We start from the raw sequence: 18756 nt of genomic DNA on the forward strand, positions 1-18756 counted from the left end.
TATATTTGCTATGATATATGTAATATTATATGTACGGATAGTTAGTCACGTAATGCAGAAAAAAACAAAAACTTTTACTATACTGCCTTAAAAAAAGGTACTTTTGTCAAGTTACACACGACACCTATTCCTTTTATTTGAAACTATTATTTGTATTTATAATATGACATCTTGTATGTACACTCAATTTTTGTTCAAATCATTGTATCCGATAAATCATTTTTTTTTTTTATTTTTGCTACCATTCAAGAGAAATAATTTACTCTATCTGATTAAAATAAAGGAAAAAAATATACATATAGACTATTTTGTATTGTATAAATGTAATTTGGCATTTAATTTGTTTTCTTTATTTTCTATAATTAATGATGAATTAATATTAAAATTTGCCCATGCCTATAACCAATTTTTACTTATTTTAAAATTAAAAAGAAAAATACAGGTTTCGGTCTTATAACATTTATTTTTATATACATAATAGAAAATAAAAAATTTCTCAATTTATAGCAACATTATCTAGGATGTAGCTTTGCATTTGAAGGCTGACTTCTTATTTTTAGAATTCTTACGAATGTTTGCATGAATCTGTTTAACATAAATTTTTGCATCTCAATAATTACTTTTTCTCCATGGGATTATTTTTGGCCTGTCTCGATTTTTTTTCGAGATACAACTAATTTTCTTACTTTGAGAGGTTATGTTGTAACAAAAATTCTTCGACAATTCTGTTAACATTGGTATAATTGTTCCAAACATGCCGTAAAGAGTAAAGTTTTTTCTAATTATTCTTTTTATAATACAGTAAAAAAAGGTTAGAGTTATGACTGTTTATAGTCCAACCTCTTTTTATTTATGTGCGTTGATTATATAGTTCTCCTCTAGAAAATCGTAAAAATGGTTATTTTTAGTCTACTTAGCTTCCTTCCCGAGATAAAATTATTTTTTTAATTTTGAGAGATTATGATTTCAAAAACGTTTTGAAGATTTTATAAATGCCCTCAATAATTTTTGAAACTCAGCACAGAAAAGGAAATGTTTCTGTACTCAGTCTTTTCAAGATACAGTCAAAAAAAAGTCAAGGTTATGTTTGTACATAGTTAACCCCTTCATATTTTTGCACCTCGATCATGTAGTTCCCCTTCATGAGACACGTTAAAAATCTTTTCAGTCAATTTTGCTTCCCTCTAGTGACAGTGTTTTTTCTTTTTTTTTAAGGAAAAGTTGTCATATTATACACATTCCATACTTCATGCACATTTTTCTACGTACAGGTATCCATAAGAACACTTACGTAAAGACCAGGACATGCAACATGTATATGCGTATACAATATACCTACGTATACTTTGTCTCTACTATAGGTATGTAAGGCTGCTTTTCTCTTTCTTTACTTTTTCTTTACACCTATATCAAAGCTTAAGCAAGTGCATTAGTCTAGTCGTAGCGTAGAAGCATACATACCACATACCTACATTGTATGCATATATACATGGGTAATTCTTTTACAAATAGAACGGATTTTGACCTTCACCTCTCTAACTTGGCTGAAAAATTTTTTCAACTTCTATATTGAAAAATAAGAGTTACGTGTCCGAAAAATTTTTTTTTTCTCGCCTATTTTCGATTTTATAAGTTTTAACAAATTTTGTAATAACGGTTGGAGACCCATTTTAAACAATGTATAGCTCTGAATCCTTAAAAGCTACAAAATTTTTACCACAATAACACTTTTTCAGCTAAAGAGTTGAACTTGAAGAAAAAAAATTGAAAAAAAAAAATTATCAACAAATTAATAATGCTATCGACAATTTAATAGTTTTAATTAATTTTTAACAATTGCCTCCAAAATAAATTGAGTTTTTAGTATTATCATCGTATTTTGTGTCAAATTTTACGTCAAAACCATGTTTTTTAATTATGGAGACTTTTTAATTGTTATTGTTAAAATAATAATTTATGTAGCACGTAATGGGAAAAAAACTGTATTTTGAGTATAAAGCTATATCTGTATCTCGTATCAAAAAAAGCTAAAAGTAATAGTTGTAGATAATTGAAAGATCTACAACTTTCGTATTTACCATTTGACAGTATGATTTCAAAACTTTGTATTATTATGCAAAACAGTGAAAAATCACTATTTTATCATTTATTAAGAGTAATTGCTTACTTGTAAAACTAATATAAGCTATAATAACTGGAGAAATCATATTTTATTAAATTAATAAAAATAGATTACAAAAAACCAAGTGAACGTGAAGATTGCTTGATATTTATTTATAGATGTATCAAAATTTTCATGTACAAGTAAAAATTTTTTTACATTTTTATAATCAAATTATATCACTTGAAAATTTTCACAATATTTATTTTTTCATGCAAAGAAAACAGCCTTACTTCAAATTCTTGACGAGATAGTGGAACCACGCTATGATATTTTAGCGTTCCCTTAATCGTTGTTGCTCTCAAAAAACTCTCCGACACTAATTTTCTTTCTTCTTCGTAATCATCATATGTATAATAACGACAAGTAATATTTGGTAGTGATTCTGTGGCCCAATCAAAAAGCTCTCGTGGCGTTCAAATGGGATTGTTAATTCTCTGAAGACTTGCTCTGGCAGCTAGTCGTTTTACAGTCCCACCTATTCCGTCGCATGGTCCCTTTCCATGTAAAGTGGGAAAAAAATGCCACTCTACTGCTATTTTAAAGCCTTCAAAGTGATGAGTGAGATTAATGAAGTTCTTTTTATTTGTATACTGTTCACTTGCACCATCAGACATGTATACTATTTTATCAAGACCCGGTAATTTTATTTTAATAAATTCAATCAACTGCTTTTCATCTGGATGTACGGCAAAAGTGTTGTTATGTAGGGATTTAGAAATGCAAACAAAACTTGAAATTCTTAATTCATCCAAATCATTTCTATGATAAATTGAAAATGGGTGTACGGTTGCCTGATCGTTGTTCCAACGTATACCCTGAACCGAATTTTGAATTATGAAAGCACAATTATCTGAGAAGTCGCAAATTACGATACACTCGTTTTATCTCAGTTTATTTGTCATCTCATTTAAAAAATCCCTTCGTTTGTTAACAAAAAATTAATAAATTAACAGTCTTTGCACTAGTACAAAGTTCATACAATTCTTATAAATTATTTGATACTAGTCTTTTTTTAATAGGTATTGATTTGTGGTCTACTTTTATCGAAGCGTAATCTTTTTCTCCAGGCATATATTGAGTGTAGTCGTCAGCCTAGTACAAGCTAACAAGTATCGTTCAACAATTACTTTAAAGTATCGATAACATTATCATCTAAAGATGGATGTTGTTTTGGGTTTGGATCCCCAATTAATCCCTTATCTCGAGCAACATTTTTTGGTATGCCTATCATGTGACGAGTTGTTAAAGGAAATGTAACCTCAATTTTTTTATAAGACCACGATTGAAAAAAAGTCAAAATTTTAATTTTATGAACACGGTTGGCCAAAGTATCGAAACTTTCTTGCACAGCACTTATTATCGAGGACTCGTCGTAATCTGCTTCAAGGTTATCTGAATCATTTGGGCTCAAATTAGAAATTTTTGTATTAATTACAGACAATATTTGTTTTGATTTTTCTTCCAAATACCTTTTCGATGATAGTTTTTGTTTTTTGATGGGCCAAGATCCTAAACAGCTTAATCCTTTATTGAGAAAATCGACTCGTTTACTTTGCAAGGATGAATTATCTCCCAAAAATGCAGACGTACCGTCACGGCTCCCAACTTTTATATCAGATTCTTTACTTGAAAAATCCTCTTTTTGTAGCATCTAAAAGAAAAATTAGACTTAAACATCGACATAAAATTCTATGAGAGGTTAGGTATATCTGAACTCAATATAATAATCAAAATATTGTACGTACCAATTCTGGTGGTTTATTTTCACTCTCTTTTGCATATGCTTTTTTTAACTTTGATAACCTCAAGCGGCAAGAAGAACAAGTTTTTTGTTGTAATGCATCTGACAAAATTGCCATTCCAGTTTCAAAAGTAGATTTTTATTTACTGTCCTCAAATCGGAAGTGTTTGTTGTTGGATGTTTTAGATTAAAAGGATTAAAACATCGGTCTGATCGATAACTAGTATTTTGCATTTTACGTGCCTCTTTCCGTGGGCCTGTTACAAAGTAAAAATTATTCAACTCTAAATTATAACGAGTGAGAATATGTCGTGGTAGTGGACTTAAATAAGCGCACAGCTGATCCAAAAGCCAATGAACTTGTAGTTCGGGGAATGTATGCGAGTAGCGTGGGTAACACTTTGAATCATAGATCATACTGTAGGCAGGCTTCCCCGCGAAATTTTAAAATTCCAAGAAATCAAAGAGATGAAAAATCTATTTGTTATATAAAAGCAAATGATAAACGAAACAATAAGAAATGAAGAAGCCATAAAAAAATTTGAAGAACAAGAAATAGTTTACGTGTTGATATTGTGTCGAGTGTTATTATTATTATTGTTTTGTCTAGTGGTAAATAATCTAATTTTTTTGCTTTAATGAAAAGTTATTTTTTATTATAAAGGAGAAAAGATTGAAAAACGAATCACTGATAGTTTTATTTTAATGAAAAATAATTCTATATAAATGAGAAAATGGGGACTTCTCACTTTTTTGCATGATAATACAAAATTTTGAGGTCATACTGACAAATGGTAAATACAAAAGTTGTAGATCTTTTAATTATCTACAACTATTACTTTTAACTTTTTTGGATACAAAGTACAACTATCATTTTATACTCAAAAAACAATTTTTTTACCATTACGCGCTACATAAGTTAGTATTTTAAGAATAACAATTGAAAAGTCTCTGTATTATAAAAACATGATTTTTACGTACAATTTGACGCAAAATACGATAGTTACAATAGAAGCTGAATTTTTTTTCGAACAATTGTTAAAAATTGATTAAAACTTAAATTGTTCACAACAATATTAATTTGCTGCTAATTTTTTTCTTTTTTTTTCTTTAAGTTCAACTCTTTAGCTATAAAAGTGCCAATGGTAAAAATCTTGTAGCTCTCAAGGATTCAGAGCTATACATTGTTTAATATGAGTCTCCAACCACTGTTATAAAATTTGTTATAACTTATAAAATCGAAAATAGGCGATAAAAAAATTTCTCGGACACATATCTGTTATTTTTTAATACAGAAACTGGAAAAATATGCTAGCTTAATCGGGGAGGTGACGAATAATTTTTAGCAAAATCCGTTCGGCTTGTAAAATAATGACCCACATGTTGGTAGAGTTGCAGCGTGTGGAAAAGGTAGCGCGAGGCGTTCATGTAAGAAAGAGACGAAGTAGTAGACAGCTTCTCTCATGCGGCTGTTCATGACTAAACATAAGAAGTTTCACATAAAAAAAAAGTTTTATCACTCATTTGGATAGAATTATATTAGAACGGGATAAGCTATAAAAATCTTTTTTTTTTAATTGTTATGATAACAATTTATTCTAATACTTATTAATAATTTAGATTTTGAATGTGACTCTATTAGTAATATGAGATATATTATTATATTTGTCATCGTATCAACTAGCATAAATAAATGAAGATACTCTACCGTTATTTTTAACCAGTCAATTTCTGGACTATCAATGTCATTTCTGTTAACACACATTTCAAAATTTTAAATTAATATAAATGATTTATTTTTCTTAAAAGTTTTTAAAGAAATTAGTAAGAATAACAAACATCTTATTTTTGACGGGATCAAGGTCCATTAGTAAATATAAAAATTTGGTGCTTATAACTTCTTGGAACTGAAAAAGTGTTTTGGCTGTTTTTTAAAAAGTATTTTTAAGTAATATAAAATTAAGTAATGGTATTCCAAAAAGATCTACATAAATTATTCAATGGAAAACGTATAAATTCAATTTAATTTAAGAAAAAAAAGAGTTGGACCACACGTATGAATTTATATTAAATCTCAGTAAAATATATTTCAGTAAAATAATCAATTGCATTAAGAAACAACAATTTTTGTCAAGTACAATCGAATTCTAGGCTTAAAAAATTATATGCTGAAGTATTAACTTTAATAGTCTACAAAATCTTATCAAATACCACATATTTTTCGAAGTCACAAATGTTGATGGATTTTGTCCACAGCATGGTGTTACGTACGATATGCTGGGTATATGATACTGACTCTCCCTGGTAACAACAAGGCTATTTTAGCAGAGGGCACTGAAAAAAAGGAAACTAAAAGATATAATGTCCAGCAAGCTTCAAATCAGGACACTTTGGAGTCGGCATTCAAGCGTTACTAAACCAAGAGACTGGGCAATAATAAGGGGACACATGACGAGCCTTAAACAAAAATATACACGCGATTTTGCCTTCTAAATGTGGTATCTGGAATAGAGGTCTTCAAAGAATGAGGTACTGACTGTTTTTGCGACGCACCTCTTTACAAATCTCTTTTCCACGTAACAGTTTTGGTGCTAACTGTGAGGTCTCGTAAGAGTCAGAATTTTTTTTTACTTCACTCATTTCGAAAACTTCGCTGAGAAGCACACATAGTGCAGTGCCGCGAGAATACAACGATTAAAAATCGAGAAGCTGAGCAGCAGATTAAAGACGAAAATTCTGGTCATATTCTATAAGCAGTGGTGAAAACAGCTTAGTAGCAAATGAAATTAAGATACAGATTGCAGATAATCACAGGATCAAGGAGACAAGTGGCAAGTGCTGAATGGGAACGGTCTCCAAAATTTGAATCTTATTTGTGTGCATACCAACAAGCGTGTGAGCATATTTAAAATAAAATTAATTATATCCCTTACTTCCAAGGCAAGATAGAGAGACACTTATTAGGTGAAGATAAGGTTGTGAAACATTTCTATTCTCGTTATGTACTTATTATTTTGTTTGCTCCCCCTTTTTTAGTGTTTTTTCTCTTAAAATCCAAAACGAAAATTACGCGATAAATTGGACTTAAACAAGCAGTGGATTAAAAGAATTTGTATGTAACGAACGTAAAACAACGGAGTTTTATTAGTAAGCTTTATACATACACAGGAAACGTCTGGAAATAATAAGTCACACCCATATCAACTGAAGTGTTTATCACTTTTTTTGTTGTAAGCTTTTTTTCAACGAAAACAGCACACAGATATTTTCAATGAATATTTTTCCTCTTTCACCACTAAATAAGAGTAGAGTGCAAAATTAAAGAAACCAAGTAAAAGACAAACGCTGTTCTTTTTCTTTCTTGCCCTGCCCCTTACTTTTCTTTCCATCGATTTATTGTTGAGCCGCAACATAGATATAACTCCTTTGCAAGGAGAATAAATAAGCTTTGTCAGAATTAAAGAGTGAAATACGACTCACTACATATACGTGTAGAGAAGAAGAAGAAGTAGAAGAAAAAAAATGATCGATCTCGGCGACATTACCCATAAGTCAGAAAGCAATAACAATGGCCCGGATAGTATAATAACCGATATGTGCTGGCCAGATCCCAGTATAAAACAGCAAAAGGAGAACATGACGGAACAATTGTTAGAATAAGAGCTCAAACCAAAGGGGTGTTAAAAACTTGACACCCTTGACAAAAAAACTAAGGCCATAGTAATGGGCATGTTTTTTAGCACAATTCTCATCAAAGCAAAGTTAAAAAAAGCAGAGGAAGTAGGTGTGCAACACATGGTGGTCACAGAGACTATCTAAAATTTGTCACTGATAAGCAGAAATTCCAAAAATGTATCTCGTGATACAGAGATTGATATGGAACTCATAAACAAAGAATCGTCTTATCTTTCTAGCAAACGAGCCAGCAAGCAAAATGTTAGTAGAACTGAAGAAATACGCAAAGTTCAAACAGACAAAATCAATATTTTATGGACACAATGGGGCATGCTAGAGAGACCAGAGTGGCCAAATTCCATTGTATCCTATTACAAATATAAAGAGTCAAGAAACCTCAGGATAAGACACTTATATAATCAACAGCCACGGGACAGAAAAAAAAATATAAGCAATGAACTTTAAAGAATACAGGAAGTCGTGTTTATAGAAACAATACCACCACCAACTAATAACTACAGAAATAGGGCTGATTCTGATGTGAATAGAGATAGAATACAAAGTAGTATAGCACCTACCATGATCCAAGATACAGAAAATACATAAGCTGCAAACAACCATAACCACTCACGCAGACCACAGAAATCGTAACAAAACATTCTGCCCACACTCAGTCATATGATGTGCCATATTTTGTACTTCGACAGAGACCCCGTCAACTTACTACTGTTCAAGGAAATGGTGTAAATGGTTGCACAAACAATAAAACCGGAAAATAAATTATTTCTTTTAGGTATCCTCGCGAATAGACTAAAAGTATAAGCAGTGGAACATTTCGCTGCAAGATTAACGAAGTTAAGAACAGTTAAAAAGTTTATCAGAGAGCTCTCAAATAGATACTGGAGCGTTTATAACGCAGACTTGCCTATGGAAAAATTAAAAATGATAACACAAGAAGACAGAAAAACAATAGATGACTACAATAAATGAGTACAACAATTGTACAATAGATTAACGATGTTGTACGATTCAAACTTACACTTTTCGCCAACTCAAAAACAGACGCTAAATGCAAACTTGGAATCCAAAGCGGTAAAACAATTTATATGTGGATTACTTCCAACTTTTTGTTAAGAAATGGCAAACTCTTACCTAGGAATACTAGAGGAAGCAATCATACAGGCATTAAAAATCGAGAGCAACCTTAGTTCATGCCACGCAATACTAGTAAGTGCATTGCTAATATACAATAAGGTAAGAAACGAGTGGATGCCACTAGTAAAACTGGCAAAAAAAAAAAAAAAATAACAGAAATTACTAATGGGACACAAGGAGCAGTAAAAGTCAACAAAAAACGTTGTCTATACTGAAATAGCCATGCTGAGCATTTAGTTGAGGAATGCTGAAAACTACTAGTGGTGATAAACAACGGGAAGGCTTCAAGGGATAATGGAAAAGAACTAAAGGGAAGTTACAATTATTGTCAAACGCTGAGATACTATGCGTGGGACTGCTGATCACGCAAGCAAGACAGGGGGGATAGTAGAGACGGTAAAACGAGGGGTATAACCAACTCATAAATAATACGCATACAAAAAAAATGCCTATAGTTACAGAGGCAATAACGACAATTTTCATAAACATAATTACAATTATCACAATAATTATTACAGGAACTATAACAATGGCTGAAGGGAGCTTTATAACAAAAATAATAATTACAATGTTAAATATAATACATACTACTCCAGAGATAATATTTATTACGGTAACCACGATAATGAAGACGCAATAATAACAACAGAAGCACATTTAACCGTTATGGAAACGGCTCTAAGAACCAAGATAGCAGAAACGGTTTTAATACGGACTTAATTGGGAACAAGCTGCCACAAAATTGGGGCCCACAAAAGCAAGGAAACGGCGTATACGCTCCTGACAATAGAAGAGACCGACCCACAACCTTTAACTCGCAAGATATTCGGCATGGTTTCCAAATGTCAAACATAAATTGAAGAAAAAGATAAAAAGAAGCGTGTCTAGCAAGGGAGAATATGCGAAAGAAAGGCCGCAGAAGGCATAGCAAAAAATAGTGGAGGCAGAAATGAACATCAACAGCCTGAGTACTTACGTAGTGCAGAAAACAATGGAACGTAATACTGCAAAGTGCGGAAGCACTCCTACACAATAGGGGGGGTGGGGGAGGGCAGATGCAAGAGGAAAGGCAGGATGGTCTGCAAAAAAAGTAATCGGATATAGGTGCCAAACATATGTAGAAAATGAAAGACCCAAGATTTTAGAATGTGATAAAGCAATAAAGCAGTTTCGCAAAATAAGTATAAAACTTGCGAGGAACGGGGCATATGCCACCATCAATCCAGTTACCCAGACCACAGTTAGAGAATAAAAAGGCAACTTTTTATGCTGATACAGGTGCAGAGTTTTTGATTTCTAAGGAAAATGCTGCTGAGAATATAATTAGAGTAGATGACGTAGGGATACCATTGTTAAAGCCAGAGTGTTTCAAAATACTTGCAAAGTCGAGACAAATAGTTTATGCGTGAATTATGAAAAGCAGAAATGAATCAGAAAATAGCTGGATTTTTCTCCAAGAGATGGAGGAAGGAATATAATTTGGAAATTTGACAGCCAAGAATATTAACGCGAAAATAGTCGCAAAATGTATTAATATAAGTGCCATATTAAAATACGTGCCTGTTTTGGGAATAGAGCTGCTAGGTTACGGAGACATTTACCAAGATCTTTCAAGAGACGTTAAAGAGGACAATGTTGGAAGCTTGGGGGGAACAGTGATACAAATTTTTACCAAAGAGAAAAATTGTAATAAAGAAACCAGTGGACGGTAGGTGCTTAGGTACCAAAGTATTAAGTTATACTTCTATAAAATTATGTGGCAAACAATATAACTCTGAGTATAAAAATACCTTCAATAAAATAAAATTGTGTACAAAGATGGTGTAACTATCGTGGGAATGAGTATAACTACGTTGATTGGGTGTGATTTAAATAAATATTTAATGAGTTAATGATTATAAACAAAATATTACGGCACAACACAATACAAATAATATATAGGTTGGCCAGTCCAAGACTGTGCACTTTCATAAAATCTTTCGGTGATTTTAGAACAGCATTCTACTGCCTACGCTGATTACATCTGTAACGTCACACTCACATCTATCACGTACGATCCCACAGTTATTTCTCATCCATATTAAATACCTCAAATTTGATTGTACATAGAAAATTAAGAAAAACCATCATGTAGTATAGCTTTTTTCAATAGGGTAGTATTACATGCTTGAGAATGTCCCTTCAGAACGTTCATAACACAAAGGTTTTTTTGGCAGATATTATTCAAACGTCAAACGTATATTGAAATAGCATAAAAAATACATATAGACATTGCAACACGTTCAAGTGTACTATTATTTTTTACGTAATAAATTTAAAAAAAGGCACATTTAACATGTAACCATGTAAAAAAGTAACATTAAATGGCATTTATATGATTCGTAAGAATCTTCTTATTGTTTAGGTACAAAAAATTACTTTTAAAGTTTACTTTACTAATTAAACTTTACTTTACTAATTAAAGCCATCATGGTAAGAGCATAGCAGTAGTAAGAGAGGTGAGAAGCGTAAGCATGGGACCGAGCTAGACAAAGGAGTAGACAGGGGCAAACGGAGGAAAAAGGACGAAAGTCATTTAAAAAGGAGCAAGACCCTTTTGAAAGAGCAGTGGATACAAGTTAACATACGTAAAAGTGGCGAGAGAATGGATAGCAGACGAGCAGCGATGACTACAGCGATAAAAGTTCAGCAGAGGAAGAAGAAGAGCATCCCAACGAGTTGAATAATGTGCTTTTCAAAACAGAGAGTGAAAATGAAGCCAACACAATCATACACTCACCATCGGTGGAAAAATGTAAAGTGTGCAAAACACGCCTAACAATAGGAAGGCCACCATGGGCAACAAAACAGGGGAAAGACCCACCCCTTCTACAAACACTAAACAGGATCGAGGGCCACCCATTTAAGGACTTAGACATTCTAGCGTTTATGACAATAACAGAAGCAGTAACCAATACAGAGGTCATAGGTGTGCTGCACGAGAGGAGACCAATTAATTCGATACGCATGAACAACGAAGAAAGAATCGTTGGAGGAAACTAAAATGATGAATGCAAGGAGAATAAAAATTATTTACATTTATGTAAAGCAGCATTTAAAAGAAACAACAAATAAATCTAGCATTAAAAAGTGTATTCAGACCCTTAAAGAGGTAATAGTAGCAAATGAAATAAAAACGATTGGTATCGTAAGGGATCAAGCAATTTTTAATCTGACCCAGTGGGGACACTTTGTCGATACCTTTCACAAAATATTCAAAGATATTAGACTAGCAGCAGTACTCTACACAAACACTGTGGTAATCCCACCAGTAGATCAAAGACTTAAAATCATTAGAGAATACCACAAAGCATTAATAGGTGGACATAAGGGAATAAATAAGGCATATAACAGGATCGCCAAAGACTACTACTGGAGACACATGCGCCTAAATGTGAGACTAGTCAATTTGGGATACACATGATGCCAAACGAAAAAACTTATTCAAATTAAAAAAACAAAGCCATGCTCATCACTGTTACACAGAGTAGACTGCAAGAAAAAATTTTTATAGACTATTACTGGCCCATCAGTAAATCCTCAGCAAATCAGTACACACACATACTATCTATGCAAGACTGACTAACCAGATTTATCGTCCTGGCACCTATGAAAAAAACGATAAACGAAGAAACAGTAAGAAAGATTGCAGACAAGTTTGTAGCATACTTCGGGCCACGGGAACATTTTTCATTGGACTGGGGCTCTAATTTTATGAACAAAAGCGAAGATGAACTAGCAAGGTTGCTCAAAAAAGACAAAATGGGCAGCACAGCATTCCATCCACAAACAACTTGTGCCATCAAACGGATGTAATATACTCTCATAGAGTACATCAAGGCATATGTAGAAAAAATGATTACTGGAATAAACATTTACCTACGTGCATGCACTCACACAACAACACGGACCATCTTAGTCTGGAATACTCACCACACTAATAAGTTGTCAGACATACAGCTTATTCACCTTCTATCATCAAACTGTCACCCAAGGGCCAAATTTCGAATGAAAATTTCAAAGATTAAGTTGAGTCACTGACAGAAATAAAAAACATTGCAGCAATGAACCAAATTTAGGCAAAATACCGATCGAAATATTACTGTGACCGCAAACTAAATACAAGATATTTCTTGGAGAAAAAAATGCTGAAAAAAGGGTAAATATGATTCGCAATACGAGGGCTCATATGGGGAGAATCACGTCAACTGTCCCAGCGCCGCGGTGGACGGCCCGCGCGGTCATCAAACACGACGTTTTTAACTCGTCGTTTTGGTGTCAAAACTTTGGTAAAAAAATAATCTAAAAACATATTCTTACGTATTTTTTCCTCAGCTTTCCAGTGGTGGCATCAGTTTTTCGAAAATTTGCTCCCATAACCTCGAAAAATAAACTTGTTTAAAAAACACGTTTTATCTCTATGATCTTCAACTTTTGGAATTTTTTTGATAGTCTAGATCGAAAGATGAGACATTTTTACGTAGATATCGACAATAAAAAAGAGGGGTTTTTCGTTTTTATAACATATTTAAACGACGAACGAGACGATGGGAGCCGCGGTGGCCGGGCCATGCGCGGCAGAAGCGCGCCGTCTGCTACCGTCTCTCTGACTGGATGTAAACAAATACACCTAACCGTGACGGTTTGCACTTCGCAACAAGTTTCGATGGATTAATTAAATATTAGTATTTATTATTTTTATGACTTGAGGTTGTGCTATCGTAAGTCGAAGTTTTCGTAGGTTTTACTGCAAAGAAACGAAGGTTTTTTTAGTAGCAAATCTGACTACGAAGAAACTTCCTTGAGATCAAAAGACAAATTTTCCAGTGCGAAACTGATTCCAGAGACACTGAATTATTATGCGTTTATTCCTATCAAGGATAATAAATTAATTTTAAAGAAAACTTCTTTGAGTAACCAGTATGAAATTTTTTCGAAACTGAAAGAACGTAAAACAAGTGTCACTTCGATTACCATGCCTAAAAAGAAAAAAAGAACGAAGTAGAACAAATTTGTTCTCATTTTTTGCTTTATTTATGTAAATATTTAATATTTAATCTGTGTTAATCATTATTTATTTCTTTATTATAAAATTGTTGTATATATCAATAAATTTTATCAGAACATTTATTATTTATCCATTGTAAGCCCCGGTTAACTAATTGTTGTTTACATCGCCACTACTACGTTATATATTATATAGCCAAACAGACTTACCGTAGCGCGACACACGGCGGACGTGCTGCTGCCGCGCGTGGCCCGGCCGCTGCGGCTCGCATCGTCTTGTTCGTTGTTTAAATACGTTATAAAAACGAAAAATCCCTCTTTTTTTATTGTCGATATCTACGTAAAAATATATCATCTTTCGATCTAGACTATCAAAAAAATTCCAAAAGTTGAAGATCATGGAGATAAAACGTGTTTTTCAAACAAGTGCATTTTTCAAGGTTATGGGAGCAAATTTTTGAGAAACTGATGCCACCACTGGAAAGCTGAGGAAAAAATACGTAAGTATATGTTTTTAGATTATTTTTTCTCAAAGTTTTGACACCGAAATGACGAGTTGAAAACGTCGTGTTTGACGACCGTGCGGGCCGTCCACCGCGGCGCTGGGACAGTTGACGTGATTCTCCCTATATAAAATAACAGGTACTGATTATGTTAACAAAAATGTGAAACTATAGACAGGTAACGAAATAAATTCATTGCACGTAGATAAAATAAAAAAAGCATGTAATGCAAAGGCACTGCCTTAGAAATCGAGCAAGGTGAGGGACATACAGGTACAAATCTCAACATTTTATTAAATTTTAGCAGCCTCTGGATACGCGCGAAAGTACAAGTAGAAAATAAGAATGAGAGATGAATCACTATATAGGAGATGCAAGGATTAGGGTGACAAACAATTCAGGCAATGATAAGTGCAATATTATCAGGGTAACAAAGAAATTATATAAATTAAAATAATAATACTTATTACATAGGGGATCAATATGCGAAATTACTCAAGCTTAATAGATATGTGGCGCTACCTCATATACTTAATTTGTTAATCACAAAAAGAGAAACGCGGTGCGTAGGATAATGAATATGGTGAGCAACGTAAATAAAAAATAGGTACATGATTGCGGATCAACTACCCTTCTCAGTAAAGGTTGCATTAGACATATATATATATATATATATATATATATATATATATATATATATATATATATATATATATATATATATATGTATATATATATGTATAAACGTGTACAATAAAAGAATAAATATGCTGATAAAGAATGCGCTTGTCTTACTAAAATAACGTATGAGTTATCGTAAGCCTAAAGGAATATATCTAAATTTCCTTATCTCAAAATCAAGTGAAAAGTTATACAACAGAATGGTTTAAGAAAAAACGGAGGGGTGGTACAATAAAACTGGGAAGGCGTTGGTTTTGGTAAGTTTTACAAAGGTGTGTACTATTTCTTTTACGTATGTACATGAATTTTGTTATTATTTTTTTTTTGTGTTTTTCTCTCTTTTTTATCCATATATATACACCCCTTTAAATATTCTCCTGTCTCCGTTTCCCGCATAACAGCGGTCTCCTGCACCCTCTTCAGAAGCGGGTCATGACCTAGCTCAGTCAACGTCGGCCGTGGAGCAAAAATGCCACCTCAGCCCATACAAGGTTGGGTTATTAGGTTATTTACAACAACTAATAGCCCGCTGAAAGTGGGCTAGACCTATAAAAAATCCCCAAGAGCAAACAGAAAAATTAATGTAAGCCGACAGAAAAGTAACAGTGTACGAAAAAGTACTCACGCGTGTGCAACGCCACTCTTCAAATAGAAATCCACCGGGCTCATCTTTTATTACCTTTGCCAACAGGGCGAGCAAAGTGCAAATGGCCTTATGATATGTATGCCTCTGCACTGGCAGAGGCAAAGCGTTAGACGGGCATCCAAGCTGACGCATGGGAAGAGGAATACTGAGAAATTCGTATGGATCTACGACTAGCCACGTCCCGAACTGTAATCAAAAATAGAATAAAACCAGTTTGGTCACAAGACGCACATTCGCAAAACCAGGTATGGGTCTTGGGACCCACGACAGATGTAAAACATGAAAAAATATGTTACTGAACTTGGTAGTATTTTATTATCTATGATAAAAATTGTAGTTTTTACCAGATAACTGTCCTTGTCTTCAGGGCTATTTTGTGGCCCAAGGGACCTACAAAACAGGGCCCGAGAGACGTAAGGCAACCATGGAGCAATTTTACTTTTGTGGCGTATCCTATTTTTTCTAGCGAGCGCACACCTGCCTCTAAAAAACGCGCAAAATAGAAGTAGTATTTACTTTTTTTACCTTATATAATCTTCATTTAATGTTTTCATATTAAAAAAACAGCTTACTTATAATTATACATTCTTATCAGCGAATATTATGGATTAGGAAAAAAAAAATTGTGTTAATATTTTTTTTGTTCTTTAACGTACAAACAACGAGAACAAAAAAGAACAATAGTACACAGCAAACGGTATATCTATACTACCTACCTACACATAGGTACATACATTAGCTCAACAAATGATCGTGTGTATTGCTTTCTCTATCTCTCTTTCTCTTTTTGGATACCTGTTTACTGTGCGAAGTTGCGCACGTGCGCGAATTTCGTTGGCCCTTTATTAAACATGGCTTAAAATGGAGTTTGAAAAAACACATTTGAAAACCCCTAGAAAAATTTTGCATTACGGTAAAATATTAATATTTTAAATTAATCATGTTAACAGAGAAGGAATTTTTTTTTAATGATGGAAAAATTTTTCATAATTTTAGTATAATTAGTCCACTCAAAAATAATCATGATTATTTCTTTTAAAATCGGCAGGCACATATGTACATAATATAAAAAACGCCCTATTATAGATCAATTTTCTTATTCAGAAGTTTCTCGGTTGGTATCTAAAAGTGATAAGAACAGAGATCAGATCGGAATGTTACGTAGCACAATCAATAAGGTTCCTGACTATTAATTACATGATTTGAGTTCGATTCTTCGAGTCCATAAAATTTGAAAATTTTTTTTACACATATGATATGTAATACATGTGTGTACGTATGTATATGCTATATGTTCAATACATATATGATGTTTACTCATTATGCACTCTTTTAGACAGCTATACATACGGGTAGCACACGTTACAAACGAGAGAGGGGCGGCAGTAAACGCATAGAGTAAGAGACAGAGAGCCGAGCCAAGCCAAGCAGAGTAAAACCAGAGATCGTGCCATCGCACGGGTTGCTTCATCGTGTTATTCAAACCCTCAATTGACTCCAAAAGATGTTTCACATGAAAAAAATAATAATATAAATTTATAAATAGATGTATCAAATAGTGTACCTACTGTTCCGTGAGTTCAGCTGACATTTAGAGCCAACACCGTCTACCCCTCGATGATCACGATCTCGGCCCCTCGGGTACGTCTGACGGATAGCACCCACCGACAGATGTACAACTCAATAGACTAAGGGAGAAAGGCAACAAATATATATACTGTTACATGTAGGAACTAATTGATACAAACGAAGCTAAGACGTACTTACATAGGTGTACTCGCGTCATACCAACGCCTCCTCCGTCACGGCCCCGTCTAAGACAGCGCATAAGCTACCATTACCAGCCACAAATCTTGGGCTACGTGTGTTGTCATGAGGTTAACTCATGAAGTCACGTAACTGGCTCACGAAATTGGATACACTTGCAAATAAAGACGCCACTGTATACACGCCAAAGAATTAACCAAAGGGGATGCCAAATACTTTGCAGATAAAGGAGACAGAGAGTACTGTAAAGATCTTAATGCAACAAAGTCAGGGAAAGTAGTGACGAAGGAAAAAAAACTAAAACATGTAACAATCCTTACTTTTCACTTACATCGGAGTTAGCATGGAAAGTCATAAAGCGGATAAACTCTAAGGGAAAGCAGGATAAGACAACTATAAAAAGAAAGAAAAAGAAACTCCATAACGTCATATGCATCTCTCTATTATAAACCAAACACAGCGTCACATCATGCGACAGAGCCAAGTGGATACAACAATCTGCTCGAGTGAACCATAAATGTCAATAAACATATTCACTTCCTTTGAACACACTTACTTTAACGTTGTTCCATTTACATAAGAAACCAATAACTAGGTTTGTATTTTTAGTGTTTTCTGCAAATTGTAGCTATGTAGTAGAAAGGAAGGCAGTATTCATTACATTTTCTTTGATGAACTGAAGGGAAAACTGAAGGGTGAATTTTCTTTCTTTCTGTCTTATCTTTTTTTCTTCGCGAAAGTTTCCTAAATATTTTGAATGTTGCCAGTTTTGTATTATTCAAATCAAGGAATACTTACATATTCTTTGTCTTTCACCAATAAAGCCATAAATATTTCATCATACAGCATGCAGCTTTTAAGCAGTGCACAAGCACCACAACATGTAAGGGTAGAGCTATACTATTGGCTTGATTAGCAATATACAACCCCTTTTGTGTAGTAAAATCAGTACTTCGGCTATTGTCATTGTCTGTACAAGATGTTAGGCTTTAGAAGGGTACTAAGGAGCCATGTACGGGTCACGGTCAAAATTAAATTTTTTCCCCCTCCCTCTCTAACTGATTAAAAAAGTGATTTGCAAAGAAGAGAGACGCAGAAATCATTTAAAATATTATACATTTTTTTGTAGGAAAAAAACAAATGGAGGAGGTAGAGTCAATCAAGAAAAACTCAGGAATAATAGTAGAAAATCTGAGCTCAATCCAGTCAACCACATCAACGTGGGAAGTAATACGGTATATAGATTAGAGTCAGCTAATCAAGACATTAATATGTCCAGTTTCTAGCTGAAAATACGCAACGTAAAAAAAAAAAAAATGAAATGTATGTAAAAAATAAATCAGGTCACAGACGAAGCTTTACAAACGAAAAAAAGTCT

Source organism: Copidosoma floridanum, unplaced genomic scaffold, assembly GCF_036245765.1.
Source record: "Copidosoma floridanum isolate Cflo_tuat_1 unplaced genomic scaffold, Cflo_Japanese_pri ptg000020l, whole genome shotgun sequence".
Lineage (NCBI taxonomy): Eukaryota > Metazoa > Arthropoda > Insecta > Hymenoptera > Encyrtidae > Copidosoma > Copidosoma floridanum.